At 42.1% G+C, this 13,556-nt stretch overlaps 1 protein-coding gene and 1 long non-coding RNA gene across 2 annotated transcripts in view; one reads left to right on the forward strand and one right to left on the reverse strand.

Moving 5' to 3' along the window:
- LOC124273642 (glycerophosphodiester phosphodiesterase domain-containing protein 5-like) overlaps positions 1-13,556 on the reverse strand; it is a 55,577-nt gene that overhangs the window by 14,856 nt on the left and 27,165 nt on the right. The window lies entirely within an intron of this gene.
- Positions 904-7,272, forward strand: LOC124273643. The gene is made up of 3 exons (XR_006897705.1): positions 904-1,088; positions 4,353-4,362; positions 7,263-7,272. It is a non-coding gene; the product is annotated as an uncharacterized LOC124273643 (long non-coding RNA).

The raw sequence follows: 13,556 nt of genomic DNA on the forward strand, positions 1-13,556 counted from the left end.
ACATATTGGCAGACATTTCAACAAATAGGAAATAAACAAGATAAACAATCACATGTTTGAAAAGTAAAGTGAAGAAGTTAACATTTAACTCAGCTTCCAAGGAATGTACAAGTTGACATGAGATTGTCTGACATTGACTGGGGCGGGGGAACTCCTGGCGGTTGAAACCCCCCAGCTGTTTACGTCTCATTCCACACCAGCTAGTTATGTACACCTGAGGAATGTCTTCTGCAGATATAGACAAGGTTTAAACATAACCTCTTATCAGAACCCTTACTCTCTTTAAGCTAAAAGCTTTCAAGTTGTGCCCTAAGTAAAAAGTTCATTTTTAACATTTCACGGGGATATTGCAGTCATTCAATCTCACTGTATCACATTCTGTCTCACTGTATCTCAATATGCAGTGTTTAAATTAAACATGAAGCCAAGGGACCTGGGTTGCAGTTGTTTAAATGGTAACTAAAAAAAACATATTAATCTTGCCTCTTTAAAGGAAAGAATTATCATACACCCATGGGTTTAGCATTCGGTACAGCCTTGGAGCAAGGCTACCCTAAGGTGATCAGAACTCCTATACCATACCACAGATTTATGACAGTGGTAGTGCTAAGGTGGTATGGTACAACAGCACCCTGGTAAATGCTGAAAATGTAAGAAATTGTTAACACTAATGTCCTTGAATCCACATACACTCTCTTGTGGGGTGTGGTGGGGTGCTGGCTAGTGATCCAGCGGGCATGAGGTGTCGGGATCAAGCCCATCTGTGACCAGGTGTCAAAAACCTTGGAGTCAACTTTGTGTCTTTCAGTGTTGTCACAACCCCTAATGTACAGTACACAAACCCTGTGCACTTAAAAGAACCCAAGAATACGTTGGTATTTGACCAGATGGTGGCCACATGAACATGTGCAAACACCTAGTTGCGGGTACAGCAACGTGCAGTAAACTTGGACAAAGTACTGTGACTATGTGTCCCAGTCCACCCAGCTGTAAATGGGTACCTCGTAAGGATGGGAAAGCTGCATAACTCGGTGCACCTTGTGGCAGCACGAGTTGTATACTCCCCAGGGAGTTAAGATTGATAAGATGTGTAGACTTCACTTGCTTTATGGAACAGGGCCCGTCAAAAGTTCAAAGCCATAGTACCTTTCAAAGGATGTTTCACAAGAAAAGGGAACGAGAGTCCGGTACTCAGTTTCACACCTAGGACAGCACCAGGAAATCACACGGATTTGACAACACAATAAGTGGATATGAAACTAAAACCTGAAAGACATGGGTCCTGGCTCAGTATGTTCTTCCAGCCACCTACAGTCAGTGGAGGTGAGGCATAAAAAACAGGTTGTGTTTCCGATTACCCGACTGACTCTTGAAATTGAATTCTGGTAAGAACCCTATTTGTTTTAAGCGGACTGAATAAAATAAGCTTTCAGATACCATTGTTTTTTCACCGGCACAGACAGATATCGGTCATTCTGATAGAGAAATTCGATATGATGGCCGCAAGCTTGATTGAATGAACAATTACACATTGATACATGTGTTATTAGTTTGTACTTTCCTTCTAAAAAAATAAGTAAAAAAAATAATTCCTACCTACCTACCCTAATTTTTGAAGAAGTGTAATCGGAACCACAACCTCTTTTTTATTTGGCCTGACTAAGAAATGGGTAGTGTGCCTCGGTCACCTGCATGTGCGATCTTACATTGAGGACATGGATGCTTGGTTTTGAAATGAACCAAGAATTTGTAGCATTTGACAGGAATGGCTTCACAAATATTTTATAGCATTTGAAAGTAGGGACCTCCATTATATCCAAATATTAACATCAGAGTAGACACACCATTAGACTCTGAACATATGTCACTTTGACAGAAGCAAACAATTCCTTTTTAATTGAAAAGTAGCCCCAGTGAAAAGAGAGATTCAGAACCTGAACCTGAGGACATTTGGGCTTCAGCATTGGGGGTGGGGCTAGGCAGAAGGCAGGTGGGGCTAGGCAGAAGGCAGGTGGGGCTAGGCAGAAGGCAGGCGGGGCTAGGCAGAAGGGAGGTGGGGCTAGGCAGAAGGCAGGTGGGGCCAGGCAGAAGGGAGGCGGGGCTAGGCACAAGGCAGGTGGGGCTAGGCAGAAGGCAGGTGAGGCTAGGCAGAAGGCAGGTCAGGTGAGGTGAAATTGGGTTAACTTCGTGCTTGAGAATATTTTGCTCATACGACGACGTGCATGTGTGTGTATGTCACTATGTGTATCTGCAGCTGCTTGTACTAGCCCAGACTGAAGCTGGTTTTATAGTGCTAGGCCACTGAGATACCATGCCGCAGTGAAGCATGAATACCCCACTCAGACACATTATACCGACTCCAAGCTGACCTGTCCTTGTTGTACCCATTAATGCCGAGCGCTAGACAGGGACCAACAAGTACCATATTTTAACGCCTTTTGGTATGACGCGGTTTGGGATCGAACCCACGACCTTCCGCTCTCCGGGACGCTCTAACCACTAACCACAGAGGCGGTCTCTAGGCAGAAGGGAAAATACTGTTGTTCAGGGACTGTGAGACAGACTAGCATCAGAGCTATGACAAGGTTCACTTGATGCCTGCTTCATGTTGAAGACTGGTTTGTCTGACTCTGATTATTTCCAGACTGCCTGTGATGAAGCTGCAGTCTGAGACAAACTACAAACACATTGGAAGACTTGACAAGACCAGCAGGTTGTTACAAGTATCCTGTCTGTGAACATGGTCCAACATTTGCCAGAGGTTAGGAGACTTATCTCAGTCCCGGACAACCCTCTCCAATCTCTCCACATCAACAGGTGGTCAGTCTCTGGAAGAGGCCCACTTACCCCACCGATGTTTTATGTCAGAATCTTATCTCCATCCAACATGTGGGATGATTTTTTCCCAGGTTGTAGTGATTACGACCCTTGACATACATAAACATACTTTAAACGCCACTCTTTGACTGGTCCGCTGCCATCATTGACCTATCTTTTATCTTGCTGTTTCTTGAAGGTTAGATTTATTCTCCATTAAACACAGACCCTGCTTCTAGTCAGCCGTATGTATTCTTTGTCTCACCAATAAATAATGGCAGTTGTCCAGGACAAAACTGTTATCAGTTTTTTTATGTATGCCGAGTCGCATTAACATCAGGGTACCGTATATGCTCTAGTAAGAGAGTATATGCCCTAGTAAGAGAGTTTATGCCCTAGTAAGAGAGCCATCGCAGGAGTGACCATTATTGGGAGTTACAGTTTAAAAACCACCGGTCCATGATTTTTCAGAAAAGGTCTGGTACATATTGTTTCACAAGCACTAAATAAATACAAACAGTGCTTTAGTTCAATTGTGTTTGTCAGGTATTTTTGTTGAAAACAAGCACATATTTTAGTTGATGTGTTTCACTTTGAACGACATTTACTCTCAGAAATACATGTCCATTGCTGTACTTCAAATATAACAAGAAGACAAAGTCATCAATATCCCCCCCCCACCAAAAGGCAAAATACTATTTATGAATATGTCTGCTAGTTATGTTTGGGAATGTATACAGCAAAGTGGAAGGAGAGTATTGAAAGGTTTTTGAGATCTGCTCCAGAAAGGAGCACTATCACCAAATTCAGTTGAAGCCTAACTTGTTGCCATGCAAATGCAACAACATGACATCCTCATAGTCACAGCATAAATCGTGTTTTCATGGAAACAACAAAAAATATAATTCATATCTGGGTCTAACCCCCAAAAGGCTCATCTAGGTATCATGCTTGTCATATGTACCAAGTATGATGAAGCTAGCAAGTATGGTTTGGGAGATCTGCTCCGGACAAGATGACATCCTCATAGTCACAGCCTAAGTCACGGAAACCGCAAAAAATAAAATTCGCATCTGGGTCTAAGGCACATTTAGGGATCATGGTTGACACGTGTGAGCATCCCCACAACTTCGTTGTTGCGGGGGATAGCAAACTTGCGGGATATTAGGTAAGACTATATGTCTTGTCATAAAAGACAACAGAATGGTGATTTGGTTGACTGCAAGACATTGTATCCCAGTTGCATGGGTCAATGTTCATACAGTCAGCCACTGGATTGTCAATGTCAGCATATATCAATGTTAAGCATGCTTTTATAATGCTAATAGTGTGAATCACTGGATTGGCTGTTCCAGACTGGATTGAATACAGACTGATGCATCACCACCTTTCAATGTTAATGCTTCTAAAATCAGGGTGAGCATCACCAGCCCACACCTGTGGATCCTCCTGTGTATCTACAGACAATCTGGAACTTCCTGCCACATCAATGTCTGTGCTGTCATCGCTACACCTCCAGTTATCTCCGATGTCAGGAGGTGCCATGTGTTGTGTCTAATGTGTGGCACAGTCAATCTGAGGAGGACCTGGCTCTTCTGGAATAGCTCTCTTCCTGGGGATTATTGCTGATTATTGCCTTGAGTTAAACTGAGTTCATATTAGAGTCAGACAATGGAGTCAGAATTCAAGTTGTAGAACAGGTTCTGATTTGCCAGAGTCAACCAAGAAATGTCTCTCTGCACTGAGGGACTGTTGATAGATGTCACTGTCAACAATGTCAAAGACATGTCATATTTCCTGATCAAGTTTGAAATTAAAGGACTGACTGACTGAGTTTGGTTTTATCCCGCTTTTAGCAATATTCCAGCAACATCACGGTGGGGGACACCAGAAATGGGCTTCACACATTGTACCCATGAAATTAATGGAACACAGGAATATTTGATGACAGCATGATGGTACACTCTTGTCTTCAGTAGCTGTTATAGTAACATACTAAAATTATTACTTTCAAGTTTCTTGCACAAAGAACTGGATCTATCTATGACTGAGCATGTATGTATGTGAGGTTGCGAGTGAGTGAGTGAGTGAATGCTAAATTTCTTTGTTTGTAGCAGAGTTTGTTCAGAATGTTTGTGAGATTTCATCATCGATCACAAATCATAACAAGCATTGTCACTCAGGTGACATAATCCCCCGCCGCAAATTATCAAATCAAATATAACGTAATGAAAGTTTAAGATGAAGTTAAATGTCAACAAAAACATGACTAATCAACCTCTCTTGATATCTGACTCTTTAGTTGTTCAAACACACACATATTTTCAAGACTGACTTTGACCTTGACATGAATGTCATAGTGTATGAAATATGCAAAACTAGTACTAAAGAAATTGCTTATTGAAAAACATTCACGAGAAGTCTCAAAAGACTATGGAGAAAATCCAGTGAACCGTTCTTAAAATATCTTGCTGACAATTCAGGTTTACATGCTGAAATCTTCAAAGTGTTGCCGTGACCCTAAACATTATGTGAAGGTGACATTGACTGGGCGCTGGGTCTTCCTTAGATGAAGCTTGGTGTCAAACATGAAGAAAATCCAGTGAATGGTTCTTGAAGTATCTCGCTGACAAGCATAACATGTAGGTTAATATGCTGAAATCTTCAAAGTGTCTCTGTGACCTTGAAAATTAAGTGAAGGTCACCAAAATTGAATGGGCCCTGCGCCTTCCCTAGATAAAGCTTGGTACTGAATATGAAGAAAATCCAGTGAACGGTTACTTGATATAGCTTAACATGCAGGTAAAACATTAAAGTCCCCTTGTGACCTTGAAATGAAGGTCAAGGTCACCAAACCTGAGTTGGACCTTTCTTATACTGGGATGAAACTAGGTACCAAATATGAAATGAATCTAGAGAATGGTTCTTAAGATATTCCAATTCGTACGTACGAATAGAGCCTAATACTATAAAAATAGTTCTATTACTGTGCCTTGGTTTTCTGGGACTGAGAGAGGAACTTGCTGTATTTTGCGACTGAGTATGGTAACTGGCTGTATTCCGGGACTCAGTAAGGCACTGGCTGTATTCCGGGACTCAGTACAGCACTGGCTGCATTCCGGGACTCAGTACAGCACTGGCTGTATTCCGGGACTCAGTACAGCATTGGCTGTATTCCGGGATTCAGTACAGCACTGGCTGCATTCTGGGACTCAGTACAGCACTGGCTGCATTCCGGGACTCAGTACAGCACTGGCTGTATTCCGGGACTCAGTACAGCATTGGCTGTATTCAGGGATTCAGTACAGCACTGGCTGCATTCTGGGACTCAGTACAGCACTGGCTGCATTCCGGGACTCAGTACAGCACTGGCTGCATTCCGGGACTCAGTACAGCACTGGCTGTATTCTGGGACTCAGTACAGCACTGGCTGTATTCCGGGACTCAGTACAGCACTGGCTGTATTCTGGGACTCAGTACAGCACTGGCTGTATTCTGAGACTCAGAACAGAACTGGCTGTATTCTGGGACTCAGTACAGCACTGGCTGTATTCTGGGACTCAGTACGGTACAGTATTCTGTGGAGGTGCACCCAGCTCCAGAGAGCTCAACTGACAATGTTTAACAAAACGCTGACAAATGACCATGGCTGCCTTGCAATGGGGAAGATCAGTGTGGAATGCTAATTGGGTGGAACTTCATAAATCTCTCACCGCAAGCCATGATTGATGACACTACAAATTGAAAACAGAATTCTAAAGTAATTATTTGACACTGCCTGAGCTTCACTTCATGCAGGCTTACAGTAAATGCAGGGGGCGGGATCTGGGACTGTTTATATCACCAGGAGGTTTATCAGTGAGAGTTACAGTGTAGACTCCCTTCTGGTTGACAGGGCGCTCTGTGTGGACAGACTGGACTATACATGCCACACAGTGCTGCTCTGTGTGGACACACTGGACCATACATGCCACACAGTGCCGCTCTGTGTGGACACGACCTTACATGCCAGACACACTGACCATACATCACTGCCACTCAGTGACTCACTGGGTTCTGTTCCTTGTGGTTCTTACCACAAAAACATTTGGAAAAAAACATGTTATGCACTGATAAAATTGTCATGATTGTGCTCAATATAGTTTTCGTAAGTGAAAGAATTGTCTAGAAAAAGTAACTATTCTGTTAAGTTGCCGCATCAAATTCATTATATCTCCAGATTAAGTTTTTATATGTTAGGACCTTAATTATCACACAACAGGGAGTGAGTGAGTGAGTGAGAGTGAGTGAGTGTGAGTGAGTGAGATTTTATGAGCTTTTAGCAATATTCCAGAGGCAGTGACACCAGGTGAGCTTCACACATGGACTTGTGAAGGACCTGGGTGAGATTCAGATTGTCTTTGCGCGAGTGTGTGTGTGAGTGAGTGAGTGAGTGAGTGAGTGAGTGAGTTTGATTTTATGCTGCTTTTAGCAATATTCCATTAACATCACGGCAGGGGACACCATGAATGAGCTTCACACATGGACTTGTGAAGGACCTGGGTGAGATTCACACCCCAATTGTCTTTGCTTGCGCGTATATGTGTGCCTGAGTGAGTGAGTGAGTGAGTGAGTGAGAGTGAGTGAGTGAGGGTGAATTAATCAAGTTTTACACCACCAGCATTACTGCAGTTATATCACGGCAAGAAATGGGCCACACATTGTATTGATGAGTGGTCCAGTGAATGAATCAATAGTTTTACAATAACTTAGGCAGCACAGCATGGGACAACAGAATTTACTTATATCTGCAGTTACTAGATTTTCTGGTCTGTTCTGCTGAGTCTGGAGTTAAACAACAGACTCACTGCTGACAGCATCCATCAGGACTGTCAGATCTCTGTATTAGTCAACTCTGTTGTCTCCATTTGTGAATCATAGTGCCTACAGAAAGATGAGAGAGAATAATGTCCCCATTAACAGCACCTCCTGAGCTAGCCATCAAGGTTGGACTGTGTGTAGATATATCTCCACTCATGTGGAGGGTGATGTGGAGAGATGACTATCACCTGTATCTACATCCACCACTCAGGACTTGACAATGTGTCCTGCCAACAGGAATGAAGATGCTGTGATCTGGAGTAGCGGAAGACGGAGGGTACAGTGTTTCCCCGAGTTCCTACACTCCCTGGTTGTATACCGCACTGACGCCATGACACTCACACTGAGTGGGTGACACATCTATTTTGGTTCAAGATTGACCCCAAAGTGCACTTGTCTCCCCCAAAATAGTCCACATACTGCTATATGACATAATACACTGGTAGACTGAGTCGACCATTCCCTTGCCGCCTTCATTGTCTATTGTCCTACTATCATGGACATTTACTGAAAGTATCATAACTAGCCATCTAGGGCTTTGAGTGCACTAACTTGACTCGGAATATATAGACTGACTGACTTCCTGACAGATTGACTGATGGGCGATTCAGAACATGAGGTGAGGTGAAGCAATATTCCACAACATCACGTGCTTGAGAATACCAGAGCTCATATGACGACGTTAATGCGTGTGTATCTGTATGAGCGGCTGCTTGAACTAGCCAAGAATTTAGCTGGTTTTATAGTGTTGGCCCACTGAGATACCATGCCGCAGTGAAGCATGAATACCCCACTCAGACACATTATACTGACTCCAAGACGACCAGTCCTTGTTGTACCCATTAATGCAGAGGGCCAGGCAGGGACCAACAAGTACCATATTCTGACGTCTTTTGGTATGACGCGGTCGGGGATCGAAACCCGCAACCTAAATTGAAAAAAGAGCCACTAGAGAGATGGGAGATTCAGAACCTGAGGAAGCCTAGACACTCTGGTAATCAGTATTACAGAAAGGGCTGGGCAGAAGGGATGACGGGCTGGGAGACAGACCTAAGGGTTTGAGAGAACGTGAGAGACTTTTGTTAGAGGCAGGATCTCTTTATCACACTCATCGTCTCATGAGCAGATGTTAATCAAAATCAAAATTACTTTCTTCCAGTATTATTTTGATGAGAAACATTTGCACTCCAAACAGAACTTGTCAGTTGGGGAGTCTTAGAGACTTCTACCTTCATCTGGCAGTGTACCTTCGGAACATGTGAGGGATAAGTCAAGACACCTTCTACCTTCATCATACACTCCTCGGAACATGTGAGGGATAAGTCAAGACACCTTCTACCTTCATCATACACTCCTCAGAACATGTCAGGGATAAGTCAAGACACCTTCTACCTTCATGATACACTCCTCAGAACATGTCAGGGATAAGTCAATTCAGACACCTTGATATTATCACTATGTCAGGGATAAGTCAAGATACCTTGATGTCATCCTTATTCAGAGTCTGTGATATTATCACTATGTCAGGAATAAGTCAAGACACCTTGATGTCATCCTTATTCAGAGTCTGTGATATTATCACTATGTTACTGGGATGACAAATGTGCTTTCCTGTCCAGGAGCTCAGTGTGATTACATATTGACAACATCCGTAGGTTACTCCCACACAGACACATCCCTCAATCCCACAGTTTCCCATGCTGTTATCTCTTCCACCGGACAACTGACTGCACTCACAGAAGGTCACATTGGGCACACACACACACAGGGACACCAAGATTGATGGCTGTACTGGCAGGGGATACACTTGTAAATACACTGAGTGAGTGAGTGAGGAGTGAGTGAGGAGTGAGTGAGAGTGAGGAGTGAGTGAGTGGAGGAGGAGGAGTGAGTGAGGAGGTGAGTGAGGAGGAGAGGAGGAGTGAGGAGTGAGTGAGGAGTGAGTGAGTGAGTGAGTGAGTGCAACTGCTTGCCCAGTATTCATGTTCTATAAATGCACGTCTAGTGCCTAGTAGTGGTGTTAATGGAAAGGTCTAAGATGTTTCCTCGCTTTGGTAATACTCCACTTTCATTAAAACTGAGAATGACTTGTTTCCAAAATGTCTTGATGAATTGCTGATTAGAGCTTCATTTCTAACACATCACGATTTCCTAAATATTTATAGCTCTGCAAAGTCAAGCAGGGCTATGGTGACAAACTGAGATTCCAATCTGAGATCTGGTGCAGGGAAAGGACACACCTCTTCACAGTGAACTGCAATGTTTGATCCATGTCACCCCTTCCCTCTGCATAGATGAATGCTTGGATACACTGATCTCAGTATCAGTGTACATAAAACTTTAGACAATACATGTTATATACACGTTGAACATATGATAATGTAGTAGTTTCAACAGACCATTGGTTGGATGGTTTGTTATTTAACGCCGCACTCAATGAAATTACAGCTATTTGGCGGCAGTCTGTAAATAATCAAGTCTGGCCCAAACAAACCAGTGATCAACAGCATGACCATCAATCTACACAACTGGGATATGATGACATGTGTAAACCAAGTCAGCAGGCCTGACCTGCCGATCCCTTCAGTTGTCTTTTACGACTAGCATGGGTTACTGAAGACCAGTCCTAACTCAGATCTTCACAGGTATTCAACAGACCGAGATGGAATATTTCAGCTATGTAAAATACTCTCCTGGAATCAGTCAGAGTGTGGCTCATCTGTTCTTCTTATCAAGTTATAGTGGTTCAGTATCAGCTGCTGAAGCTGTCAAATATAGCAATCTCTTAAACAACACAAGCCAATAATGAAGAGGACTTGTCAAGACAGTTAGTGTTGGGTTTATTTTATTGTGCTATCATGTCTTTAATGCTGAACCATTGTTTATAATAACCAGACAGATGAGATAGAAGGCATACAGGATTATTTACAAGTCCGATGAAGAATTACCCACCACATGATATTGACCAGGCAGCTCCAGTCAACACTGACGGCCATGTTTATTTCTCTGATCTCATCCAGATTCAGATGTTTCAACTTTTGATTAATGGTCTTGGCAACTTGTAAAACAATCTATCTTGGTGTCCAGGTCTACACGAGAATACTTAAAGCTACTGAAGACACATGCAACATCCCGACTCAGCAGTAATGAGGGAGGTACAACAACTGAAGCTCCTCACAAGATATCGTTAATCAATGTCAGGCTCTCCACAATAGACTAACACTTAGTCGCTCGAAAATATATAATTTTGAACCAAATAATTCCATTTAAACTGAAAAGGAATCCATGTGAGCTGGAAGATTCTGGGCCCCACATTCACTGTAGTACTATTATAACTCCTGTACGATCACATAGACTGTCGTGAGACTCGTAGAGCTAAGTTCTCATATAACTTACCACTGTAGTACTATCATAACTCCTGTACGATCACATAGACGTACGACTGTCGTAGAGCTAAGTTCCTATAACTTATCACTGTAGTACTATCATAACTCCTGTACGAACACATAGACTTACGACTGTCATAGAGCTACAATGACTTTGGGGAACGGTACATACCTGAATCTTTGGAAATATCCAGATTTGCTATATTTACAGTTTTTGCACTGAAGAAAGGGCAGGGGAAAGGAAAACATACTGTGGTTCAAGGAAATGTGTACCTCGTCCAACCATGTGACATTAAACAGTGGAATCTGTCTAAACTGGACTCATGCACATTGTGTGGGACTGAAAGTGTATTCCTGAGTGTATTCCTGAGTACACTGAATCTGATAGTTCAAATCATAAATGACATGTCATAAAAAAACATAAAAGAAATATTTGCCTTACAGAAAGTAAATCTGGGACAACACATGGTGAGGAATTGATAGAAATCCAGATTAATCAGAGTCTAGTTTTAACAGATTCTACTGTAATAGAGTGGAATGACAACTCACCATCTTGACAAGACATTTTCCAAAATCCTTCACTTTAGTCCACATTGTCACAAATTATGTCCTACACTGTAACAGTTCTCGTACATCCACAGTTGATGTCGTTAACACAGAGAAATGATGTGCTCAGTGTATCTGTTCCCGTACATCCACAGTTTGCGTCATTTACGCAGTGACAGTTTGTCAGGATGTCTGGCCGTAGTTCCAGTGACTGGTCATTGAGACTGACCTGCATCTGACCTCATGGATGACCCAATCAGTAGGAACCCATGAGTGCTTCAGGAAGTCTTACACACGTAGCACTCAACACTCAGTCTAAGTCCAGCATCGGCTTCATGACTGTCCCTCCCTCCCTCCCCTCACACAGAAACAATCCCAGTTCCCTCACACTCCCCAGTAACCTGATAACCCACACATTTACCAGTGTTCAATGTCAAGCAGAGTGAAGGGTCCTTGTCATGATCCTAACATTACATTAAGTGAGGTTAATACCAACTAAGACCTCAAGACTTCTTACTTTCACTACTGTCTGCCTGTCTGGGATCCAACTGTAATATTTTGGGACTAGGATTCTTTATTTAAACAATTTCTTTCATTCATCTTATAATCAAAATGGTCGTGGATATTTGTTCCCAAGGACGGACATCTTGTTTTTTCAAATAATGTCAGAATGTTATAATAGGCACGATCCAGCGCTAACCTACACTTAAATTATTAGCTGAATGTTTACTGAACAACAAAAATTGGAGATCACAAATATTTCTCTGAATATTTGTTTGGTATTGTATGTGGGGAAATTGAGCCAGGTACATACTAGTAGTCTTGCACACAAGCCAGGACAAGTTATCTTGAAACTTCCAAGCCAACAATGCTCAAGTCAAGACTGCCTCACCATCAGGAAAAGAAGATATTCTCAGGGCTCTTTTAATTACATATTACAGACTCATACCAAAATCTTCAAATATTTAAATTTCAGAACTTGACAACGGTACAAGAATCTGTAACGAAATGTCGCACTCACCAAAAGAATCCATAAAGTTTGTGTCAATATTGTACTTATCAACTTCTAAAATGCACTCAAAGAATTTCAGAAATTGTTCTGAAATAATGGGCACAAGCTTGGCAACATGTGGTTAAAAAGTACTCCAGCTCAACGATCAAGATTATCCACCAGATACTATTTCCCTCTCATCAAGTGATAATATCAATTCCAGAACTTGCATCTTGTGTCAGATTGTCACATATCTCAGTCTGTCAAAGGAAGTCTGTGAAAGTCATCAAGGATAAGCTGGCTGCCATCCTCCTATTATCTTCATTAGTCAACAATGAAGGGTTGTCCCAGTCTATATAGAGGCCGTTAATAACAAGACTTGCTGGCAGACAATCAACAAAGATACACAACATTACCCAGATACAGTCATGTTTTTACAAGCCACTAATATCCCTCAATGTGTTTTGACATGAATACAAGCTGCGTAAACACAGAAACATTACCTTGAAGTTGTTGGAATGAAAGGACTTGTTGTCAAACATACAACTGTAATTATAAGTGATGTTATCAGTTTGAAGGGGAATAGTCTTTGAAAGTGTCATTTATATTATCAGTGGGGCCATTGTATTCTGGAAACAATTTACATTTCTTGACCTGATGTTGATACTTGAATTTTATCTTTTATCTTCTCGAAATCAGTGAAGGTGAAACAAGAGTGTATTATATCTTTGTTTATGGTTCCTGAAGATCCATGCCTACATACTTCCACACCAGACAGCAGAACAACTGATGCAGAAAGTCAGGGTGACTTCAGGTTTACAACACTTATCCATTAATGTAGAATTTGGAATGTACACATATCCATCAGTCAATGAGAGCAATCAACTGGGAACTAATCCTCATGTCACATACCCTAATGTGAACTTACAGATTTGTCGGAGATTCATACCCACAAT

This window comes from Haliotis rubra, unplaced genomic scaffold, assembly GCF_003918875.1.
Source record: "Haliotis rubra isolate DU_JTF1 unplaced genomic scaffold, ASM391887v1 Scf1823, whole genome shotgun sequence".
NCBI classification, from domain to species: Eukaryota; Metazoa; Mollusca; class Gastropoda; order Lepetellida; family Haliotidae; genus Haliotis; species Haliotis rubra.